At 38.4% G+C, this 11,531-nt stretch overlaps 1 long non-coding RNA gene across 1 annotated transcript; it reads right to left on the reverse strand.

The window, feature by feature from the left end:
- Positions 1-3,538: 3,538 nt before the first annotated feature.
- On the reverse strand, positions 3,539-11,325 carry LOC119152938. Its single transcript, XR_005105985.1, has 4 exons — positions 11,130-11,325; positions 10,908-10,959; positions 10,660-10,808; positions 3,539-3,653 (listed from the first exon to the last, which is right to left on the reverse strand). It is a non-coding gene; the product is annotated as an uncharacterized LOC119152938 (long non-coding RNA).
- Positions 11,326-11,531: the final 206 nt, after the last annotated feature.

The raw sequence follows: 11,531 nt of genomic DNA on the forward strand, positions 1-11,531 counted from the left end.
GTTTGAGGCTTAATAATAATGAAATTAGTTTTAATAACAGTTGATTATTACCACTCACAAAACCTACAAAATAATCCCTAAATACAAGAATTTTCCCTGGTCTTTGATCTTGCAAGCAACTACCAAGCAAAACCACAAAAAATTAAGTTGTCTGGACCCTCTCTTTCATTCTGTACCATGCTAATCCTTTATATGCCCTTGCTATATCTCCCACTGAAAAAAACTAGAAAGGTGCATACAATCACATTCAGCAAGATCCTGAAAGATCTGCTTTTTGTTCATTAACGTTACCTGTAACAAATACTGCCTTGTGGTGTTGCCAGTCTTTATTACTGTTCATTTTCTGCATTTTGGATACTGGATCCACCTTTATCAACTTCTGTCTGATGCTCTTTGTGACTTTAGTTGCTGCAGCTCCCACATCCTAGAAAAAACAAGTGTTGGAAGTGTATGTGCTTATGATATACAGTGATAAGGGGTATCAATTAACTTCCTGGCAAACAGCAAATGCTGAAATTGTTGTACCAATTTGTTAGTTACCTCATGAGAGTTGCTGAGAAGAGAATATTAATCTCTCTTGAGGATTCGCACACTAGGACTTCACCACAGCTGCTGCAGTCCACTGTTGTACGAGCACCCCAAATGAAATGTATTCCTGTGCTACTGGGTCTAAAAATTCTGCATGAAAACCTATCTGAGACATGAAGACAACTTCAAGTTGCTCTGTGAACTCACTGATGGTGAATAGATGAAGAAAGGATAAAGTAAACTTTTCCCCTGTAAATTACAGTTTAGGATTCAGCTAAAAGTTAAACCAATGTCTATTGATTGCATAAAGAATTGCTGTTTGCTCTGCGTGGGTTGTTGGGTTTTGGTTTTGTCTGTTACCTGCTGTTGATATAATGGCTCCTGCAGTTCCTTCTAATACCAGATTGGCTGTTTACTGTGCACTGGGACCCTCTGGTTCGCTTTACCCTGAGACTAGTAGTTGGACCAGTGAGGGAAAATAGATGGGATCTCAGAATGTACTTTGAGCCAGAACTTGTCCTCTGCTACTCCAGCTGTATTTTTTCAGTGCTGCTGGCCCTATGGAGAGTTTATAAGTAAGAATGATGTTCTGCCATTAATCAGTAGCATCTGTACTTATATGTACATATATGTCTCTTAGCAGTTGGCTATATACAATTTAATCTGCAAATGAATGATTGTTTTGCCACCTTAACTTTATCTTGATGGTACGAAGCAGACAGAAACTGTACCACAAGCCAGACAGCGCTTACTGCATTGCACTCAGTGTCTGAACTGTGATTGAAACCAGTCTCTAACAAATACATAGTCAAAGACATTCCAGGAGAAGGGGCAGGAAGTTTTGCTGCCATAGGACTTAGAATATAGAAACTGCTTTTTTTTCCTGCTCTCTGTTCATTGGGAGCTCTCTCCTTCCCTTGCATACTGCTTTTCAGAGTTACTTGTTTTGTTTCCTTCTGCATTTTCTGATGGCTGGGAGACTTTGGAACTCTTGATGCAGATTCAGGCTCTGTATCCTGTCTTTAAATAACTGGGAGATGGGAGAGAGCAACAATAAAATTAACCATCAAAATTTAGACTAGATTCCAGGTTTTTTTCTTAAAAAAAAAAAAGCTTAGGGAGCTGTAGAAAAATCTTGACCTGCCTTAACCTCTCACCATATTTTGCACATCTGTAAGCCCTCAAACTTCATAATAATTTGTCAGTAGTATATAGTGAACAACTCGTATAATTGTAATGGCCCTAGCAGGTATCTGCTACTCTCCTTGGAGATCACTAGCCTCCTCATTACTGAAGAAAGCGAGTCCCATTCTCTTATGCTGCAATGAAGATCCAAAGACTCATTTGCAAGTGCCTTGCATATTTAATAATGATGAATATTTTAATAATTACAGTTTCATTTCTGTAACACTTACAATCAAAAGATCTTGAAGTATTTTAGAAATTCATGGTCTGATTTTTATTTTTATTTTGGGAGTGATGTGAATCTGTAGCTTCCAGTGACTTTAGCAGCAGCAAGTGCTCAGTTTCTCTGAAGATCAAGCCACAAATAATGACATTTCACATTTTAATTAGAAAGTTATGTATGAATGTTCTGTGAAGTCCTCTTTGGAAGGTATTTCCTGAATATGGCTCTAAGAGGTGCATTTGTAAATGAATAGCATAATTAAAAGAAAAATGAAAGGCTTTGTTTTGCTTCTTGTCTTAGGGTAGATTGGTTTAGAGCAGGCAGTTGATTGAGTTGTGACCTGAATGTAGGGATTTTATATTTGAGTTAACACTACCATCGCGTGTAGATGTGGTGCTTAGGAACATGATTTAGTGGTGAACTTCATAGTTTTAGGTTTATGGTTTGACTCCATGATCTTAAGAGTGTTTTCCAATCTAAATGATTCTATGGTTCTATGGCACATTGCTCTTTTAGCCACAATATGAGAGTAGTGAAAAGGAAAAAAAGACAGATGTTTATTCTGTGCATGGAATATACTATTACATTTGGCTTAACACAAGTTCTGTATAAAACATCCTATTTTACTTACTAGGCTGAGAGAGAAGGCAAAAAAAATCTTAATTGCAGTTGGATATTTTAATTTTATTTCAATTTTTGGTTCAAAAAATGATTCTTCCTTGAAGTAATTTGGTATAAATTCCACTTAAAACCCTCTTCTTGGGCATGTACTGTAAATAAATGCTGATAAACTTGTCCAGGCTTATAGAGAGAATTGTAGAGGAAAATATGTATTAAGTACACGTCATCTTCCCATGTTTCCAGGGTCCCTTGTACTTACTAGCATCACATCACTATGCAAGAGAGTCATAAACCTGGCTTAACTGGCCTTTTTAATATAATTAACAATAATATATAAATATTTTAATAAATATATTTATATCTATGTATTTTATATATTTATATACAGTAAATATAAATATTTAACAGATATTAAATATAAATAATTTATAGTTGTCTTCTATCATCTAAGTAGCACAAAGCGTGTGAAACCTAACTATCTGAGTAAGTTTTCTGCAGTGTCACCGTGCAGCTTGTTTCTGCTATACATTTTCTGTATAACTTGTTCATTTTCCTCTAGAGTCTGTTTAGACTGGAGTGTATGGTTTTGTGTTTAATGTGAATGAGCTGATTTATACCTGGGCAGTAAAATTGATGTAGACTTATATTTTTTCTCAGTCCTAGTTTTAAGAAATCCTATCAAAGCACCCTAAAAGCACTTTGATGCTGTAGCAGTCAAATATTTTAATCTGAGGACTCTGACAGGGGATTGGTCTCTGACTGTATAAATAGGAGACAATTACTATACTTTCTTGCTATGAATTTGGGCCTTAGACACATCTATTGTTGGGGTATGATTGCTGAGAAATTCCACTCTGATGCTTCACTGTGCTAGACAATGTGCTAGACAATAAAGTAATTAAGGTGCCTGTCTAAAATAGGAACAAAAGATGTAGAAACCTAGTCTGAGTCTTCTTTCAGAAATGAAAGTTAAAATTTAAAAACCTGCTGTTTCTGTGTAACTTACATCTCTTTAGTTAAGTTTGTTGTATGGTAGAGCAAGTTTCCCTCTGTGTAATACTGCGTTCAAGTTTTCCGTCCATTTGCTTGTCTGGATCTGTAAAAGTGAAGATCAACTCTTGGTCAGGTTAGACTGGGCTCAGATTTGTGCAGAAGAGTTTTCCTTGCTGAACATCTGTGCTGCAGCTGTGGTTCAGTGCTCTTGGTCTCAGTAAATAAGTAGCCAAGCTATAGGATGAGAGAATAGCTTTAGTTCTGATTTTGACATTGGGGAAAAAAAATTAGTGGTTATGTTTAACTCCCTCACCCCAAGAGAAATTTGAAACTTGATGTTGCAGTCACTTCTGGCTTGAGTTACGGATTTCTGATAGTCCTGTCAAATGTATTCTTTCTCAATATATAGGATGGTATAAAAATAATTATTTAATATGTCTTAATAAGGATTAAATATGAAGAACTCATGTTTACATCCTCAAATTAGTTGGGAATTGAGGGACAGAGCAAAACCCCAAAATAACTCGCCAAACGGAGATTTAAGGTTTAAGACTTTCTAAAGGCAAAAGTGACAATAGTACAGCTTGAGAGGGGGGATGCATTTCCTCTGCTTTTTGGATGCATGCAGGTAGTATTTTAGAACCGAAGGTTTAAGGTACAGTTATACTTCCAAATCTTTGAACCAGTATTGAGTCTTCAAATGTTAGGATAGGTAAAAGGTCTCCTGAAACATTATATCAGGCAGTAGTAGTAAAGTGATTTTAAAAATTAAAATAAAAGTTTGCAGATGATCTATGAGCCAGGCTGAAGCTGCTAGATCAACACTGTCGTGCTGTCAATTACCAAACCTCAACTGCTGGGTAAATTAATAGTAAAGGCAGGCAAGGGGATCTGTAAACAGAGATGTATCTTCCTGACAAAGCCCCAGGAAACTTCTTGCTAGCATCAGCTGAAAGTGCAAGATTAAACTGTAAAAGTAAGCAATTCTTTAGCAGTAGATTGTCTTTTCAATGTGTGTTTAAGGACAGTACTTGGGAAACACTTGCTGAAAGAATGAACCTCAGGCCAGGAGAGGAAAGAGCAGGATTTTCCCTGAAAAAAGTAAGCCATCCTGCTGTGGGTATTCAGTGCTTTTCTCTGCAGACCAGGCCTGTGGTATAGCATGTTAAGGCACCAGTAGAGAGAGCCATTGTTCCAAGGATATGTGTGAAACCATATAGATGGCACAATTTGCTGTCAGGGCACAACACTGAAACATGTTACTGTGAAAGCTCACATAAATTTTTAAGCAGATGAAAGATCTCTTGTAGAGAAGGATCTTCCCCCCCTGCCCCGACTCAAATATCTGGACAAAGTTGTACAAGGATCACCTAACAGTTGAAGGCTTAAATCCATGCTTTGCTTTTTTTTTATGCTTCCTGCAATGTATAGCCTTTAATGACTTACCTAGGACATGTGCAGAACTTGTCTCAAAGAGCTTTTAGAGTGGGGGAAATCTCATGTGCCATGGGATGTTGGTCAGGAAAGGGCTGAGCGAGATGTGAATTCGAACTAAACATGTGCTTATGAGTCTTGGAACTTATGTCAAGTGTGGTGGTGATCAAATTCAAGGTAACAGCATGAACCGTCTTCCTGAAGTTGTCAGTTGCTGTTGAGACTTACAACACTGTCAGCACTGTTGAAAATGGTGCATCCTTAGTGTGGGGGAGTTGCTATCATCCTGAGCTTCCTTCTGAGAGTGTGTACCAGTCTTCTTTTGACTATAAGACTGATATTGCAAGCCCAAGAAGGAACACAGCATTCCTAGCTTTCTGTTACCCATGACCATTTGCAAAGTTGAAATAGGTCTGTTTACTTTTGTTGGGGCACATGTAGTTGCTTGGCAGCTTCTTGGCCCATGAGCAAAACTCTGTAAGACTTCAGTGCTTGCACAAATCTCAATAGAAGACTTGACTAAAGCTGCAGCTTCTCACCTTGCTGCATGCTGGAAGCTTTCTGAATTCTTGATGTCATATATGGTCCTTAATTGGCGGAGGATCTCTTACCTTGCCAGACCTTTCCAGTGTAGGGGTAATGAAATCTGAAACCAGGCAAGTTTTGCATGGTTCTGAATTTCATCACAAATCGCATCTCTCACTTCTTGTTTCTTGCCTGGGGGAGAACAACTCCAGTATCTTTCTGTCTCCGGAAAAGGAGGCAACACCTGCATAGTTTCCCCATGCTGGCTGATTATATTGACTTAATCATAATTGAGGAAGGAGTCAGATATCAGCTTGTATGTGATACTGGCATGTAGAGCCCTGTACAATGTAAGGCCAGCCCTGATGAGACAGCAAAAAGGAAACGGTGATGGCAGCATGAAAAACAGGGTTTTGCTGACATAATTTGCAATCGTCACTAAAAGTTCAAGTGCAGATGGAAGAGCAAGGAAACTACCTTTTGCCAGAGTTCCTTCTTTAAATAGGAAATACTGACTTTAGGAGATCTACTCCAAGTATCCAGAATCAACATTATATGCTAAGAAAAGCCAAAACTATATCATGCCAGCTATGTAATAAAAATATCAAAATGGAGAGAAGTCTTTAAATATGAATCTTTTTTCCAGTGACAACCACAATATATAAAAGGAAACTTCCTGAGGCTCTGTTCATTATTATTTTTTTTTTTTTTTGCATTTCTGTTTGATCCTTCAAAGCTCTTAAGCCTTCTGTGAATTTTCACTGCTACTTCTGCAGGCTTATTTCTTATTATTTTATATTGTAGTAAGTTTAAATTACAGAGCTGACCAGCTACAGAAAGAATCAAACACAGTCAAAGCATGTGTGTTTGCTGCAGTTAAATTATTACATAATTTACATTACTGGAATCCTGCAATATTTTTGGTATGTTGGGATGCATCTTATCTTTCTCACCTCTTCCAGTCCTTTAAATGCTTTTCACCTTTGTATGACCTTAATGATTTGAGATTTCAAACCTTCAGCAACTTCAGCTCCTTACCACTGTATCTGCGCTGCAGGAAGTAGTATTTCGCCTTGAAAGATCTAGGGACTTTTTGGAAGGTTGTTGTAAGGAGAAGAAAAGGAAAAGAAACTAAAATAAAAATGAGTTCTGTGGAAACGGCTCTAGAGGGAGTTTTCAGAGCTGGGATGTACAGTCGTTATGGGCTTACTAACAAGAAATTCCTTATGTGTGGAGTTCAGAAAAGAGAAATCAACTATGAGATGAAACCCATGCTGTGTGAAAAGGTGTGCTTTAGGAACTTCCCCGGTGTGAGCAATGGGTAGCTGGGAGAGTTAAGAGGTTTAGCTAACAAATGCTGGAGAATAACAGATAAGAGAATGAAACTCCCTCACTAATGCACTACACTGTTTTCTTTAGTGTTAAAAACAGCAGGAGAGAACTGGCATTACTCAGTGTTAGCAGTTCTAGTCTGATACACACGTGAAGGTTTTGTACATGTAAAGTACAAAAGTGAACATGTGGCACTCTTCCATGAGTTTCTTTTGTTGAACTTTGCTCTGATCTGTTCCCTCCCTTGTCTCTTGAACTTCCATATGCCTGAAGTTAGGCCTGAGTTACCAAATGCTGCATCACTGCCAGTGTGGCTTTCTGTGCATGATCTAGGGGGATAGTATGTAGAGACTGACTCTGCAGTGACCAAGCATCAGCAACTGGCCACCAAGGATGTTATGTTTTACTCCATATCTTCACTTAAATAAATTGTGTAACAAGCTAATTGGTAACTCAGTGTGATGTGAAGGTCACTGTTGTGTAAATTTAAGCATGTGAAGTGCATTTCCTTGTGATCTGTGTGATGCTGAGCTTCTACTAAATCAGTTCTTGGAACAGTAAGCATGGTGCTAAAAGCTGCTTAAGAGAAAGTGCTTGGATCTGGCAACAAAAACTGAAAAACATGTAACTGATCCTTTGTGGAAGGATACCTGGCAAGAATAAAGGCAAGTGAACTTGGTTAAGATTCTGGTTAGAAGTACCAAATCTAAGTGGGGTGTAGGAGAGTAGCTAAAGAGTTAATAGTTTCTCTTGTAAGGTAGATCTTAGCAAGAAGTGGCTTTCTGGATTCATTGTTAACATAGCATGAGAGACTCTTGATACTTAAGACTTAAAGGTCTATTTGAGCAATGCAGAATTAATTTCTGTGTGACACTTAAACTTGGCAACAAAGCTGTTGTAAGACTCTAGTCCAGGAAAACATGCAAAGTATGATAATATGGTGACTAGCTTTATAGACTATTTTAAAAGAGCTGGAGGGCAAAATTTGATTTGGGCTGGTTGGTCCTTTGTTCAGAAAAGTCAAGGTATATCTAGTTTTTTAAAAATCTGAATTTCAGCTTTTGAGCTGCATCTGTAAAAAAATTAATGTAGTGTTTTTCCTCAGAAAATCACTGAACTGAAAAAGTAATGGAAAAAAAAAAAGGAGGGGTAAACTTGCTCTGACTCAAGTCGTGGGGAACTAAACTGGGCATTAAAATAGATTTGTACCATCAGTCTCCTTAGACATGAACATTGCTAGGCTTAATGAGAAAGTACTGAAGCAGAATGACAGTTTCTTATTAACTCAAGACTTGTCTAGCTATTTCCACACTGCTTTCACTTGCTCATTAATGACCTTCTGCACTATAAAAAGAACAACCCAAACACTCTAAGCCCCTGGGAAGACCTTTTTATATGGTCTATCGGATGTTAAATGGTCTGCTAGCAGCAAAGAAACAATCCTGTGAAATGCTGATCAGCATTTTTGTCTTGTTCTTGTGCCTAGACAAAAAAGTATAATTGATTAAATTGTCTACTGCAAGATAACAAATGCAGGTGACACACTAAGCCACTGATGTCTGCACTTCATTCCAACCAAATCCGAGTTGACTTCAAAGTAGTGGAGCCACAGCTGTAAGTAGCTGAGAAAGAAGATAAAGCTGTCAAACTTTCCATGAACACCACTGTGAGTGAGTGAAATGCCTAGAAGGAAAATGTTTGTCATTGACCCATCATTTGAAAAAAACAAAAGTGTAGCAGGAAGAAGTTAAAATAGTATGGATGTAAGTGATCATTTCCTTCATGTGTTGGCTGGGTGTACCTCAAGGGAGCAAATGGGTTCTTGTGTCAGAATCTGAGCAGCTTCTTGCAGATAGAGCTAACAAGCAAATGCTGGCCAGGTCTGTTTTGTTAGCCTAGGGCTCACCTCTGCAGTCACTTCCTTGCAGCTCCACAGAATTGCAAATAATTCCTAGTAGTGCCTGGCTATGAGTAGCCAGGTTACCTGAAACAGGACTTCTCACTGTGACTGGGGAACTGATAAATTACGTTGTGAACGTTCTTCTGTAGTGGTGTTTCACTGAGTTCAATGGACTCTACTCAAGCCTCGTCTGTCGGTATGGGAGATCACTGGTGCTTGGTGGGAGCAGCTCAGAATAACTTGAGGATTAGAGCTATATGAACTTGGTGCAGTGCAGCCTTTAAACATACGCTGTTTTCTGCTCTGAGGGTCCATTATGCTTTTAAAGCTCGGGAAACTAGAACTGAAAGCTGTGTTAATGATTTTCAAACTTCTTAGCGGCCCTCAACTTTGTCCCAAACAAACCTGAATCCAGAACAGTTTTGAAAATGAGATTAAATTTTAATTTTGATTATTATTTTTTTAATTTATCTGAGTTGGGAATTAATAGATATGAGGGGACTTACTTCACTAGGCATCAGTGCAATTCTGTTGAATCAAGGAGTATCTAGGTACCTATATAAAATCAAAATAAATGCTTGCACAATCCCCTTTGGACTGAGATTAGTGATTTGGCTTGATATGAAATCCCTATCCTCTAACCTGGAAAGCTTGCAGCTGTAAAAGAAATGGTATTTAATAATAGACCAAGACTTGATTTCAATGGAAGCATTGTCTGAGTAGGCACATCAGAGCTTGGTTCCAGAGCACCAATAAAAAAAAATAAAATAGCCTTTTTATTTATTGGGCACTCAGACTTGAAGACTCCCAGGTGCCTATTAGTCTAAGGGCTTGTCTGTACAGGAAAGTTAGTGTGCAATATGTTGGAATATGAATTTACAGTGCACCAACTCCTCTGTGCTCCCCGTGTTTGGATATTTTTAGCGCACAGTAATGGTGCCTTTCTCTGTGGCAGTTCATTCAGCCTTGAAAGCAAAGTAAATCACATTCTGCTTAATGCCTGTGTGATGAGTGAATAGCGAATGGGCAGTGCCCTTTAAACTTGTACCTAAACTTCCTTCTTTCAAATAGTGTGAAGGGTGATGTTTAGTAGGATTCTACCTTTGTTCATGAAGGTGACAAGTATGATTCTGCTTATTTTTTTAGAAGGGAGGAAAATAGTAAGTTTTCAAAAGTCCCTGTATTTCAGTTCTTAATACAGCTTTCGGTGTGTAGGGGTTTAGATCAGGGAATTTCTGTATAACTCTGCTTTGAGAGTTATTTTCATTAATACTTTACAGCTGACACTTCCTAAAATATTATGTACTTCAACCTGGCCAAAATGCCTGTATGGCTTTTTACTGAACTGGATTCAGGTTTGCTGACCTTCCTTTTTTTTACTTTGTTAGTTTTAAGCTCAAATCCATTCAAACAAATTTTGGCATATATGGAAGAGGTGATATAGCATCAGAGTGAGAACATGGAGCAAGAGTAAGGGAGGGGAAGGCATGTAGGTATTACTCTGTGGTTTTGTTTGGGTTTTTTGTGGCATGTTTGCCATGTTTTGAGACTATGAACTGAAGGTGTAAGGTACTGGACAATGCTCAGTTTGCTCAGAATTCTTGTAATGAACATTTGGACAAAGAAACTTGACTGTTTAAGAAGCTTTGAAAGACAGGTGGTTGTTTGCTTTTTCTCTTAAGCTGGAAAGAAAAGTGCAGCAATGACTCTCAAGCTAATATCTGGGGTTGGGGGTGGGAGGGTGGGGCAAGGGTGGGAGGGACAAAGAACAAAAATCTTGCTAATTCCATCTAATCCATACTTGATCTATTCACCTAAGAAAATTCCTTCACACTTATTGCTCTGAAAATGTACCAGCTTGCATATCAGCGATAGGAACTGATTGTGAATCTTGCACCTTTCACAGAATTGATGTTACCTTACTGTTCTGCTTCAGGTATTCATGGTATGTGATAGGAATGCAGCGGAGAACCAAAGTCCGATTTAGTCTGTTTATCCTGCATTAATCTGAAGCTTCCAGTGAGACAATCCTGACTTTGTGGTGCTCTGAATTCAGCAACAGTACTCCTGTTTCCCAGAGAAAAAAAATGAGGGGGAAATTAGCTACAAGTCTATGCATCCAACAAATGGTGCCACAGGAATTAGGTTAAATTTCACATAACTTACTTTTAACTAGCTCATTTCCTGAGAAGAATCTCCTTTGTCTGGTTCTGCCCATCTGTGTGGTAAAAAGAAACACATTCATATTAATGCTAAAGTGAATTATTTTATTTTTTCCAACTCTATTGTTAAGCAAGTAAAATTTATTATATCCAGTTGGAGAACTAAAACAGGATGAAAGAAGCACTGCTGCTCTGTCATATGTGTCTGCAGAGAAGATTTAGCAACCTGATAGGTACACTGGGATGCTCATGGGGGACTGCACCTGGAGTCCACACACACTGTCCACTGCACACCTCCATTCTGTGGAAATTCCTCCTTAATCCCAATGCCACAAGACTGAAGGAGATGGAAATGTGACTAGATGTCAACCACAGTGAGTTGTCTTCATGGATGACTATGGTGAACCAGTCAGCGCTAGTTACTGCTGGGAACTGGTTTGTGTGATATTTGCAAACTCACAAGTTTGCAGCTAAAGCAGATCAGAAAAAAAATGTGCTTTATTTCAGTCACGCTGGGAGAAGGCTCTCATCCAAGCCAAATTTTGCTGTGACCAGCTGATGTGTGTACACAGCTTGTCCCTGCCTGTGGTGTTTGTAAAGCCATGCTATGCATTGATGTGATCACAAA

Source organism: Falco rusticolus, chromosome 8, assembly GCF_015220075.1.
Source record: "Falco rusticolus isolate bFalRus1 chromosome 8, bFalRus1.pri, whole genome shotgun sequence".
NCBI lineage: Eukaryota > Metazoa > Chordata > Aves > Falconiformes > Falconidae > Falco > Falco rusticolus.